Source organism: Triticum aestivum, chromosome 3B (genome assembly GCF_018294505.1).
Source record: "Triticum aestivum cultivar Chinese Spring chromosome 3B, IWGSC CS RefSeq v2.1, whole genome shotgun sequence".
Taxonomy (NCBI): Eukaryota; Viridiplantae; Streptophyta; class Magnoliopsida; order Poales; family Poaceae; genus Triticum; species Triticum aestivum.
The window spans coordinates 829,467,973-829,480,639 of NC_057801.1; positions in this window are offsets into that span (position 1 = coordinate 829,467,973).

The following is a 12,667-nucleotide window of genomic DNA, read 5'->3' on the forward strand; positions in this document are numbered from 1 at the left end:
CCAAGAAAGATCAATCTAGTAGGCCAAACCAAACTGATAATTCAAAGAGACTTGCAAAGATAACTCAATCATACATAAAAGAATTCAGAGAAGATTCAAATATTATTCATAGATAAACTTGATCATAAACCCACAATTCATCGGATCTCGACAAACACACCGCAAAAAGAGATTACATCGAATAGATCTCCACAAGAGAGGGGGAGAACATTGTATTGAGATCCAAAAAGAGAGAAGAAGCCATCTAGCTAATAACTAGGGACCCCTAGGTCTGTGGTAAACTACTCACAACTCACCGGAGGGGCTATGGTGTTGATGTAGAAGCCCTCCGTGGTCGATCCCCCCTCCGGCAGAGTGCCGATGAAAGCTCTAAGATGAGATCTCGCGGATACAGAAGGTTACAGTGGTGGAAATTGTGTTTCGTGGTGCTCCAGGATGTTTTCGGGGTCCGTAGGTATATATAGGAGGAAGAAGTACGTTGGTGGACGCCCGAGGGGCCCACGAGACAGGGGGCGCACCCTAGGGGGGGGCGCCCTCCTATCTTGTGGGGCCCTTGGAGCTTTCTTGACTTGCACTCCAGGCTCTCCGGATCAGGTTTGTTCCAAAAATAACGCTCCCGAAGGTTTCATTCCGTTTGGACTCCGTTTGATATTCCTTTTCTTTGAAATACTGAAAAAGGCAAAAAAAAAGCAATATGGGCTGGGCCTCCGGTTAGTAGGTTAGTCCCAAAAATGATATAAATGTGTAGAATAAAGCCCATAAACATCAAAAAGGGGTAATATAATAGCATGGAACAATAAAAAATTATAGATACGTTGGAGACGTATCAATTCGTCGCATGTATATCCTGTTCGTGATCTGACTTGCACTCATTGAGCCATAAAAAGCCGCCACCTTTTGTGGTTTATTTAAAATAGGACTGATTACGTGTAGCGTTCACTTCTAATGGGAGACAATATATATATGAAAAATATATCTTGTAGGGCGTTGTTGTATGTCGATTCATGAATTGTTCTGTTTAGCGTGACTAATCGTCTGGCATATCTTGTAGGAAATGATTTGCTACACATGGTGGTAGCTACGGACGACCCTGATTTTTATCTCTAATTATTTTGATAAATTATTTTGAACAATGAAATATAACTTTATAACGAAAATATCGTGACTTACAACCAGCCATGCAAGCAAACGGGCAATTATGTCAAAAAGTCGAGCAAAAAGACTGAGAGAAGTGAGAAAAGACCCTTTCTGCACAACGAAAAGACACTCGAATCTGAAAGGTAATAATAAGACAAAAAGAAGTGAAAAAAGTCATTTCTATACAACAACAAAAGTGCACTTGTGCCAATGCCAAAGGAAACCCGACACCTCATATATTAAAATTTAAAAGAGGGTCTTATGCCAGACGGTGTGTAGCTGCCACCATGCGTGCGTAGCTACCACCATGCATAGGAAATCGCCTCTCATCTCTCCAATCGTAGTATCCTGCATATAGCTCATTGTCCAGGCGGATACATATATTAAGGATCTGACATTCTTAACTAAATACATTAGCGATGTTGATTATTTAAAGAAAAGGGAAAATGATGGCTGTGATAGTATAATGACCCTTCTATCACAAGTGGATCCTTCCCAGAAGCTTGTTATCTGCCCTGACAAACGTGGAAACATCGCCTGCTTTATTAATGGCATCAACAACCACACTCCGTAAGTACTCGCTGCCTATCCTTATGAATTTGCATGTGTTATAAGCATTACTTATGCCACTCTAATATTGTCCAATTCCTACAGTGATGGAAAGAAAAAGCAGAACGTCAAGTGTGTGAGGTACGACATCGATGACGAGTGCCATGTCTTGCTGGTCGCCTGCCGTGATATAGCTCGTGGTGAGAAGCTGTACTACGACTACAACGGGCATGGGTATGCATACCCAACACATCATTTTGTCTAACTCCCCCAATAGTTCTGACCTGCCCAGCATCAAGGAGTCTGGGCGATTAATAGCGGCACTTTCAGCATTGCCGCTGAAATCCAGTAACTTATTACAGTTCATTTGCCAGAAGAGGTCCCCGATGGGGAACAATATACATGCTGATGTTGTTAGTATCTAGTAGTGAAAACAATCTTCATTAGCTGTGGAGAGAGACAAGTGGGATCTTCTTTTTCTTTTTCTCCCGCGCTCCCAAGATGCCGTCGTCTTATTCATATTCATTGTTGTTGTGGAGTTCCTGCTCAACTTGAGTCTTTTTCGGGGATTCATGCTCCTTTCTATAGGAGTAAATATCTATCTTCCCCTGTCTCTCTCTGTTGAATGGTTAAGTAGTTGTTGTGTCCCAATTAGTGGTACATTTGAAACTGGAAGAGAAATGTTTCACCCCATTTGTTGGGGAATTGTTCTCTATGTTCAGTTATTTCGGATCGTGAAATATGCTTTCCCTATTGGTGCTGTGGTTTTCTTTTACTTTGTTATTATTGCCCTATCGCTGCTGGGTATTTTATTTATTTGTTCTTTTGGCACTTCCCAACTTTCAGAAGCCGTGGCAAGCTACCAGCAGTGATCTTGAACTTCCTTGCCTTTCTAACCTCTTGAAGTTGATCCCCAACTAACTTCAGAACTATATGAATTCTTAAAATGAAATCCAGTGCTGCTGATTTCGCCAAGAAAAGTTCTTGCATAGAATGTATCCAATGCTACTGTGTATGTGTTTAGATCATACTATGCTATGAACCCATAACTTGTCAACTAAAAAGTTACCAAATGTATAATTGATTTGACACCATAGAAATATTTTTTATATACAGTTGTATACAGTTTCAAATACAATATCAACATATTTTAAGAATATTTTCAAATACAATATCAACATATTTTCATATATATATATATATATATATATATATATATATATATGGAAAACCCAATTTTGTACATTTGCAATTTTTTCATACACATTTGCAATTTTTTTATGTATTAGAAACAATTTTGTACATGTTTAACATTTTTTATGCACGATGAAATTTTTTCAACTTCTGTATATGAAGTTATATTTATAATAGATATAATCAGAAAAATTTAAAATACAAGCAAAAGTAAAAAAATAAAACAGAAAACCCAATGCAAATGTGTGACAAAAAACAGAAGAAATAAAAGTGCTGAAGGCCTTTCCGCGCTTGGCTGTCCCAATCGGATGGCTGCCTGAATTGAGACATCCTATTGTCTCGCTCAAGTGAGACATAGGGGCGCCCGCACCACATACTCTTTTTTTACCTCAAAATAAGTCACACATACTTTTTATTCAGCTGAACCCGGTCCCACATACACAAGCGTGCCAAGCAAACAGATGCACAATCCCACGCAGGAGCCAACGATGGTTAAGCCACGTACTCCCTTCATTTTTATTTAGTCCGTCTATTCACTTTGCTCAAAGTCAAGCTTTATAAACTTTGACAAAATTTATAAACAAAAATATTAACATATGCAATAACAAATCAATACTATTAGATGTATGATTGAATGTACTTTCACATCTCATTTATTTGTTATGATAAATGTTTATATTATTTTCTATAAACTTGATCAAGCTTTATGAAATTTTACTATAGTCAACTCCATTAAATAAAAACGGAGGGAGTACCTACGTAATGACGATTTTCTATTCGTCGCATTTTGCAACAACAACAACAACAACAACAACAACAACAACAACAACAACAACAACAACAACAATAACAATAGCAGCAGCAGCAGCAACAGCAGCAACAGCAACAACAGCAACAACAACAACAGCAACAGTGGCAACAACAGCAACAGCAGCAGCAACAACAACAACAACAACAACAACAACAATAGCAACAACAGATAGCAAGCTTCCACGCACCCCTGTCCGTAACTAGTTCGCAACATGGGATGGCCCACATTGTTTTTTTTGTGTGCCAGCATACCGGTTTTGGGAAGATCAGAAGGTTCTGACCGGTTTAGGGAACCTTCTAGAAGGTTCCTAAATCGGTTTTGCCTTCATGATTTGTTTGTTTTTCTTCTTCAAATTTTTTCTTTTTTTTACTTTTCTTCTCTTTTTGGTTGTTTTTTCTTCATCATTTTTTTTGGATTCTTCTCTTTTTTATATTTTATTTTCTTTGTTCTTTTTCTTGTTCAAACAATTACAAATTTACAAAAATGGTTCATGTTTTCCAAAACTTGTTAGAATTTTTTTGAAAAAATATGTTCGCAATTTAAAAATGGTTAGAAATTTCAAAATTGTTTGCAATTTTCAAGTACTTCCTAGCTACACTTCTCCTTAGACTTTGGGTGCCTTACTTGTCACTACTAGCAGGTAGAAGGCACACCTAGATATTTCAAACAATGTTTAGAAATTTAAAATTGTTGGCAACTTTTCAAGTATTTCCTAGTTACGCTGATCCTTAGACTTCGGGCATCTCATTTGTCACTACTAGCAGGCAAAGGGCACAACTAGAAATTTCAAGATGGTTAGAAATTTCAAACAATGTTAAGATTTTTTTTAAAATATGTTCACAATTTAAAAATGGTTAGAAATTTTAAACAATGTTTCGCTTTTAAAATTTGTTTGAATATTAAAAAGAGGTTCATCATTTCAAATTTTGTTCTTAAATTTAAAAAGTATTCAAAATTTCTAAAGATATTTCCGTTCTAGAAAAATGTTCTAGAATTTTTAAAAATGGTTGTATTTATAAAAAAAAAGTGTCCAAAATTTAAAATGATGTTCTTGTTTTCAAGGTTGATCTTTTTTGGAATTTAAAATTATTTGCGTTTGTCAAAAATTGCTCATAATTTCAAAAAATAGTTTGAAATCTGTAAAATTGTTTGCAACTTTTGAAGTACTTCCTAGTTATGCTTCTCCTTAGACTTCGGGCGCCTCATTTGTCACTACTAGCCCGTGCGTATTTGTGGTGTTTTTAAAAAGTAAGAGAAGGGGTCACAATTGGTTGCGAAGAAATTTTTTGATAGATTCCAGAAATTTTCATTAGACATTGATAAAACATGTAAACATATTTAGGATCTAGAATCAATTATTTATTATTTGTCACTTACAACTTTCCAAGAACCTAATACTTCTTTTCTGGCGATGGTGCTGGAGGGCATTGCTGGAAAAATGTCATATACACAAACTGAGGTCTGATGGTTTGCAAGTGCACATGGCTGTTGCAGCACTTTCGTGATAAATAGAGTGTCGAAACCACATGAAGCGAATACGAAGGCACCACAAACCCCGCAGCTACGCTGTCACTTAACAAACTACGTACGCACAATAGCCTACTTTAACGAAAGTGCTCTTTTGATCCCGAGCTCATATGCTCCCGCATGAACAGTAAAATCGAAAAAATAGTTAAAAAATTCAAAAAAACTCTGATTTTTTTGTGACGAACATTGATGAACTTTCTAACTGCATGCAAAATTTCAGGTCAAAAGGACATTCGTGGAGGTCTGGGCAAAAATAACAAAATCGGTGCTCCAAAATGCTTCCAACAATAGTCTTTTTGGACCATCGATTTTTTTGCCCAGCCCTCCAAGAATGTCATTTCAACCTGAAATTTGCACGCAGTTAGAAAATTTACCAATGTTCATCACAAAAAAATTCAGATTTTTTAAATTATTTTTCTATTTTTTCGGTTTTACTGTTCATGCGTGAGCATATGAGCTCAAGATCAAATACTCCATGTCCGTACTTTAGTAAGTAGCTTGGAACACAAATAAAAGGGGTAGTGTTTACTAAACTACGAACAAGAAATAAAAGACAGAAAAATAAAGAGACTAAACTACGTGAAACGGTGCTTGAGTAGTAAACATTCTCAAGGGAATTGGAGTCATCACCACAAATATGATGCTGACAACACATGATGAACACGGCTCTCTAATTGTATCACTAAGCCACTTGTATATGATCTCGGGTGGGCAGAGCCATATAAAGTACTCATCCCCACTAAGGTTACCGTGTACCGTGCTTCCCCACTCCGGTTATCACAACGATGATTAAGGGGAGTGAACTCCCCGTGGTCATGGCCTTAAACTCTAGGGTTCTCCACTAATCCCTATTGCAATGATCAGGGAGGAAGCGAGAATATGTTCTCACCAATATTACTTGCCTCATGTCCACAAGGGGATAATGTTGTGTGGGTGGCCTTCACAACACCATGAGACAATCAACGCAACACATATAAAGAGAATATTGGATATGTTATTCAACAAAGTACTAATCACGCAAGGGTTCACCCAAATCCTAAGTACTAATACAACTACTCAAACATCATAGAGGGAGAGGGCAAGTTACAAGCCGGCATGAAGCCCATGGAGGAGAGGAGCATAGTGGCGCCGGTGATGGTGTTGACAGCCCGTCAGCGGTGAAGACCGCACCGGCCCGAAGACCGATGCGTGTGGTCCTTCTCTTCTCTATCGAGGTGGTTTTGGAGCAACAATGGAGATGGATAATGGCTGCATGGATCAATGAATGTTGATGGAGCATCAGAGACAGCGACTAGGGTTGTGGATGACTTATGTATATGGAGAGCCTCCCTAGCCTCCTCCCTTGATGGGCTTCAGCCAGGGGCTCACAATGAGCCTAATCCTCTCGCAGTATCTTCTTTAAGAGCCAAGGATCCCATGGGAACGAACGGGGATGAAATCTGTGAAGAATTCTGTTTGGAAGGGCATTTCAGAGCTGTCTTGACGTCAAATGACTGCTCAACGACCGCATGAACGCCGTCTTTATTGTTGTCTTTTTGTGCAATCTCTCTCTAGTAAAACTACCGCCATTTCTTCATACGAACTCGGAATTTGAAGTTCTTGAGCTTGTTGGATTCGTATCAATGACGCCAATCCATTTATAGTCTTAGATCTTGATCTGGAGCACTCTGAAAAAATGACTTTTTCTGACCTTCGAAATGGCTAAGTTTGACCCCAGACTGACCCCGTATTGAACCCATCCTTGCTTCTTTTATCATTCTTATTCCTAGGTTGCTCCAATACACCTATAGCCACAAGAAAAGAAGGAAAGCTAATAAAAACCGAATAAATACACAAATGTGCAATGCTCCCAATGAAAAGTGCAAAAATCGGTAATCATGCATAATGGACATACATTTGGTTCAATTAGACATGATATATAAAGAGAACATGCAACATATGAGCTCTAAAAATCCGTAAAATATAGAGCCATCATGGTCACTGCTAGAACAAATGGCATATAGCACCATACTATCAAAAGAGGTGGAAGTAGTTTACAAACCTCACAGAAGTTATCAATTCGAATTAAGTACATCACTCCCTGTCTTCCAACTCTTTTTACTGGTAGCACCATACTCTCGATAATTTTGGCCTAGTTTCCTTCATAAACTGGACAAGTCTTATTAATGGTGGTGGAGGGCCTCCCTGCCCTCTCGAAGTTTCTTTTGTGAGAAAAAAACAAGTAGGTTACTTTCAACTTCAGGGATTCATGACCCTTTATCTAGGAGTACATATGTGCCCATGTTTCTTTCTTTCTATGGACATGTAGCTTTATTGTTTCTTCCTATGCAAATGTGGTTTCCATATGCATGTTGCGGCTGACTTATGTCTATGGACAGATGGCCTCTATGGTCACCACCTTTGACATCTTCAAAAATGGAGTTCAGTAATGAGCTGACTTATGTGCATAGTATGGCCCCTAAATCAAAACTGGAGGAAGGTGGAATGCAGGTTAGCAAATTTCTACTGTATTTGTTATTTCATGGTGCCTAATAATGCACTCTTTTACTTTCAAGGTTCTTTCATGAGAGGATAAAGACACCATCGAACTTTGCAAAAACAGGTTAAAAAGACGAGGATGCTCTCTACTTCTTGTGATTTTTGATTCCCACGGGGGGTATGTTCTTGGATTCATTATGCATCTATCATATTTATGATTTCCAGTATAGAAGAAGTAAACTAACACAACTTATCTTTTTTAGCTTTAGTATATGTAGATTGATGCAGATATTAATGAGATGATATTCTTTACAATATACACTTGTGACCTTAATTATTTGGATCAAGGAGAATGATGGTTGTGATAGTATATTGACCCATCTATCAGACTATCACCAGCGGATCCTTCCAAGAAGCTTGATATTTTCCTTCACAAACGGGGAAACACCCCCCACACTTTATTAATGGCCTCTGCGACCGCACTCCATAAGTAGTCACTTCCGACCTTATGAACATAAAATGTGTTAGGCATCATTTATGTAGCTATACTAATCTAATATCATCAAACTCCTGCATGGAAGGCAAGAAGAAGCAGAACATCAAGTGTGTGAGAAACGATATCGATGGTGAGAGCCATGTCTTGTTGATCTCTTCCACGACTTAGCTTGTGGTGAGAAGCTATACTATGACGACAATGGGCATGAGTATGCGTACCCAACACATCATTTTGTCTAACTCCGAATAGTCCCGACCTGCCCAACATCAAGGATTTTGGGTGATAATAGGGATTAATGGTGGCATTTTCAGCATTGCCTCTGAAATCCATTAACTTCTACGTAGTTCAGTTGCCAGAAGAAATGCCTAGATGTGGATAATGATACATGTTGATGTTATAAGTAGTGAAAATTGTCTTCATTCAGTAGTGGGGAGAGACAAGTGTGATCTTCATTTTACATTTCTCCTGACCACCAAGATGTTGTCTTCTCACTCATATTAATTACTACTGCAGAGTTCCTGCATGACTTGAGAGTTGATAATCGTCAATCAGTTTTGGATGCATATAGTTCCCTTTCTCCCTAGAGTGAGTCTAGGTTATCGAATACACAAGAAGTCATGCCTTGGGAAGGTGATTTCTGCAAGCCTTTGTTATAAAATAGTCGCAGTTTACGCAGACCAATTCGCACAATTTATATTAAGAAAAGTAATAAAGAAATATGACATGGGGTGTTTGAAGGAAATATGCCCTAGAGGCAATAATAAAGTTATTATTTATTTCCTTATTTCATGATAAATATTTATTATTCATGCTAGAATTGTATTAACCGGAAACATAATACATGTGTGAATACATAGACAAACATATTGTCACTAGTATGCCTCTACTTGACTAGCTTGTTAATCAAAGATGGTTAAGTTTCCTAACCATAGACATGAGTTGTCCTTTGATTAATGGGATCACATCATTAGGAGAATGATGTGATTGACTTGACCCATTCCGTTAGCTTAGCACTTGATCGTTTAGTATGTTGCTATTGCTTTCTTTATGATTTATACATGTTTCTATAACTATGAGATTATGCAACTCCCATTTACCGAAGGAACACTTTGTGTGCTACCAAACGTCACAATGTATCTGGGTGATTATAAAGGAGCTCTACAGGTGTCTCCGAAGGTACATGTTGGGTTGGCGTATTTCGAGATTAGGATTTGTCACTCCGATTGTCGGAGAGGTATCTCTGGGCCCTCTCGGTAATGCACATCACTATAAGCCTTGCAAGCAATGTGGCTAATAGGTCAGTTATGGAATGATGCATTACGTAACGAGTAAAGAGACTTGTCGGTAACGAGATTGAACTAGGTATTGAGATACCGACGATCGAATCTCGGGCAAGTAACATACCGATGACAAAGGGAACAATGTATGTTGTTATGCGGTTTGACCGATAAAGATTTTCGTAGAATATGTAGGAGCCAATATGAGCATCCAGGTTCCGCTATTGGTTATTGACCGGAAACGAGTGTCAGTCATGTCTGCACAGTTCTCGAACCCATAGGGTCCGCACGCTTAAGGTTTCGATGACAGTTATATTATGAGTTTATGAGTTTTGATGTACCGAAGGTTGTTCGGAGTCCCGAATGAGGTTACGGACATGACGAGGAGTCTCGAAATGGTCGAGACATGAAGATTGATATATCGGAAGCCTATATTTGGATGTTAGAAGTGTTCCGGGTGAAATCAGGATTTTACCAGAGTACCTGGGGGTTACCGGAACCCCCTGGGGGCTTAATGGGCCTACATGGGCCTTAGTGGAAATAGTGGGCAGCAAGGGGAGTATGGGGCGCCCCCCCAAGGCCCAAACCGAATTGGTTTACGGCAAGGGGGGCCGCCCCCCCCCCTCTTTCCTTCTCCTCCTCTCCCTTCCTTCCCCCTCTCCTAGTCCAACAAGGAAGGAGGGAGTCCTACTCCCGGTGGTAGTAGGACTCCCCATGGCGCGCCCCCTCCTAGGCCGGCCGCCCCTCCCCCCTTGCTCCTTTATATACAGGGGCAGGGGGCACCTCTAGACACAACAATTGATCTCTTGATCTCTTAGCCGTGTGCGGTGCCCCCTCCACCATAGTCCTCCTCGATAATATTGTAGCGGTGCTTAGGTGAAGCCCTGCGATGGTAGATCATCAACATCGTCACCACGCTGTCGTGCTGACGGAACTCTCCCTCGACACTCGGCTGGATCGGAGTTCAAGGGACGTCATCGAGCTGAACGTGTGCTAGAACTCGGAGGTGCCGTAGTTTCGGTGCTTGATCGGTCGGGCCGTGAAGATGTACGACTACATCAACCGCGTTGTTCTAACGCTTCCGCTTTCGGTCTACGAGGGTACGTGGACAACACTTTCCCCTCTCGTTGCTATGCATCACCATGATCTTGTGTGTGCGTAGGATTTTTTTTTGAAATTACTATGTTCCCCAACAGTGGCATCCGAGCCAGGTTTTATGCGTAGATGTTATATGCACGAGTAGAACACAAGTGAGTTGTGGGCGATACAAGTCATACTGCTTACCAGCATGTCATACTTTGGTTCGACGTTATTGTTGGATGAAGCGCCCCGGACCGACATTACGCGTACGCTTACGCGAGACTGGTTCTACCGACATGCTTTGCATACAGGTGGCTGGCGGGTGTCAGTTTCTCCAACTTTAGTTGAACCGAGTGTGGCTACGCCCGGTCCTTGCGAAGGTTAAAACAGCACTAACTTGACGAACTATCATTGTGGTTTTGATGCGTAGGTAAGAATGGTTCTTGCTCAACCCGTAGCAGCCACGTAAAACTTGCAACAACAAAGTAGAGGATGTCTAACTTGTTTTTGCAGGGCATGTTGTGATGTGATATGGTCAAGACGTGATGCTATATTTTATTGTATGAGATGATCATGTTTTGTAACCGAGTTATCGGCAACTGGCAGGAGCCATATGGTTGTCTCTTTATTGTATGCAATGCAATCTCCCTGTAATTTCTTTACTTTATCACTAAGCGGTAGCGATAGTCATAGAAGAAATAGTTGGCGAGACGACAAAGATGCTATGATGGAGATCAAGGTGTCGCGCTGGTGACGATGGTGATCATGACGGTGCTTCAGAGATGGAGATCACAAGCACAAAATGATGATGGCCATATCATATCACTTATATTGCTTGCATGTGATGTTTATCTTTTATGCATCTTATCTTGCTTTGATTGACGGTAGAATTACAAGATGATCTCTCACTAAATTTCAAGATAAAAGTGTTCTCCCTGAGTATGCACCGTTGCCAAAGTTCGTCGTGCCCAGACACCACGTGATGATCGGGTATGATAAGCTCTACGTCCATCTACAACGGGTGCAAGCCAGTTTTGCACACGCAGAATACTCAGGTTAAACTTGACGAGCCTAGCATATGCAGATATGGCCTCGGAACACTGAGACCTAAAGGTCGAGTGTGAATCATATAGTAGATATGATCAACATAGTGATGTTCAACATTGAAAACTACTCCATTTCACGTGATGATCGGTTATGGTTTAGTTGATTTGGATCACGTGGTCACTTAGATGATTAGAGGGATGTCTATCTAAGTGAGAGTTCTTAAGTAATATGATTAATTGAACTTAAATTTATCATGAACTTAGTCCTGGTAGTATTTTGCAAATTATGTTGTAGATCAATAGCTCGCGTTGTTGCTTTCATATGTTTATTTTGATATGTTCCTAGAGAAAATTGTGTTGAAAGATGTTAGTAGCAATGATGCGGATTGGATCCGTGATCCGAGGCTTATCCTCATTGCTGCACAGAAGAATTATGTCCTTAATGCACCGCTAGGTGACAGACCTATTGCAGGAGCAGATGCAGACCTTATGAACATTTGGCTAGCTCAATATGATGACTACTTGATAGTTTAGTGCACCATGCTTAACGGCTTAGAATCGGGACTTCAAAGATGTTTTGAACGTCATGGACCATATGAGATGTTCCAGGATTTGAAGTTAATATATCAAGCAAATACCCGAGTTGAGAGATATGAAGTCTCCAACAAGTTCTATAGCTAAAAGATGGAGGAGAATCGCTCAACTAGTGAGCATGTGCTCAAATTGTCTGGGTACTACAATTGCTTGAATCAAGTGGGAGTTAATCTCCCAGATAAGATAGTGATTGACAGAGTTCTCTAGTCACCATCACCAAGTTACTAGAACTTCGTGATGAACTATAGTATACAAGGGATGACGAAAACAATTCCCGAGCTCTTGGTGACGTTCAAATCGACGAAAGTAGAAATCAAGAAAGAGCATCAAGTGCTGATGATTGACAAGACCACTAGTTTCAAGAGAAGGGCGAAGGGAAGGAAAGGGAACTCCAAGTAGAATGACAAGCAAGCTGGCACTCCCGCGAAGAAGCCCAAAGCTAGACCAAAAGCCTGAAACTGAGTGCCTACAATGCAAA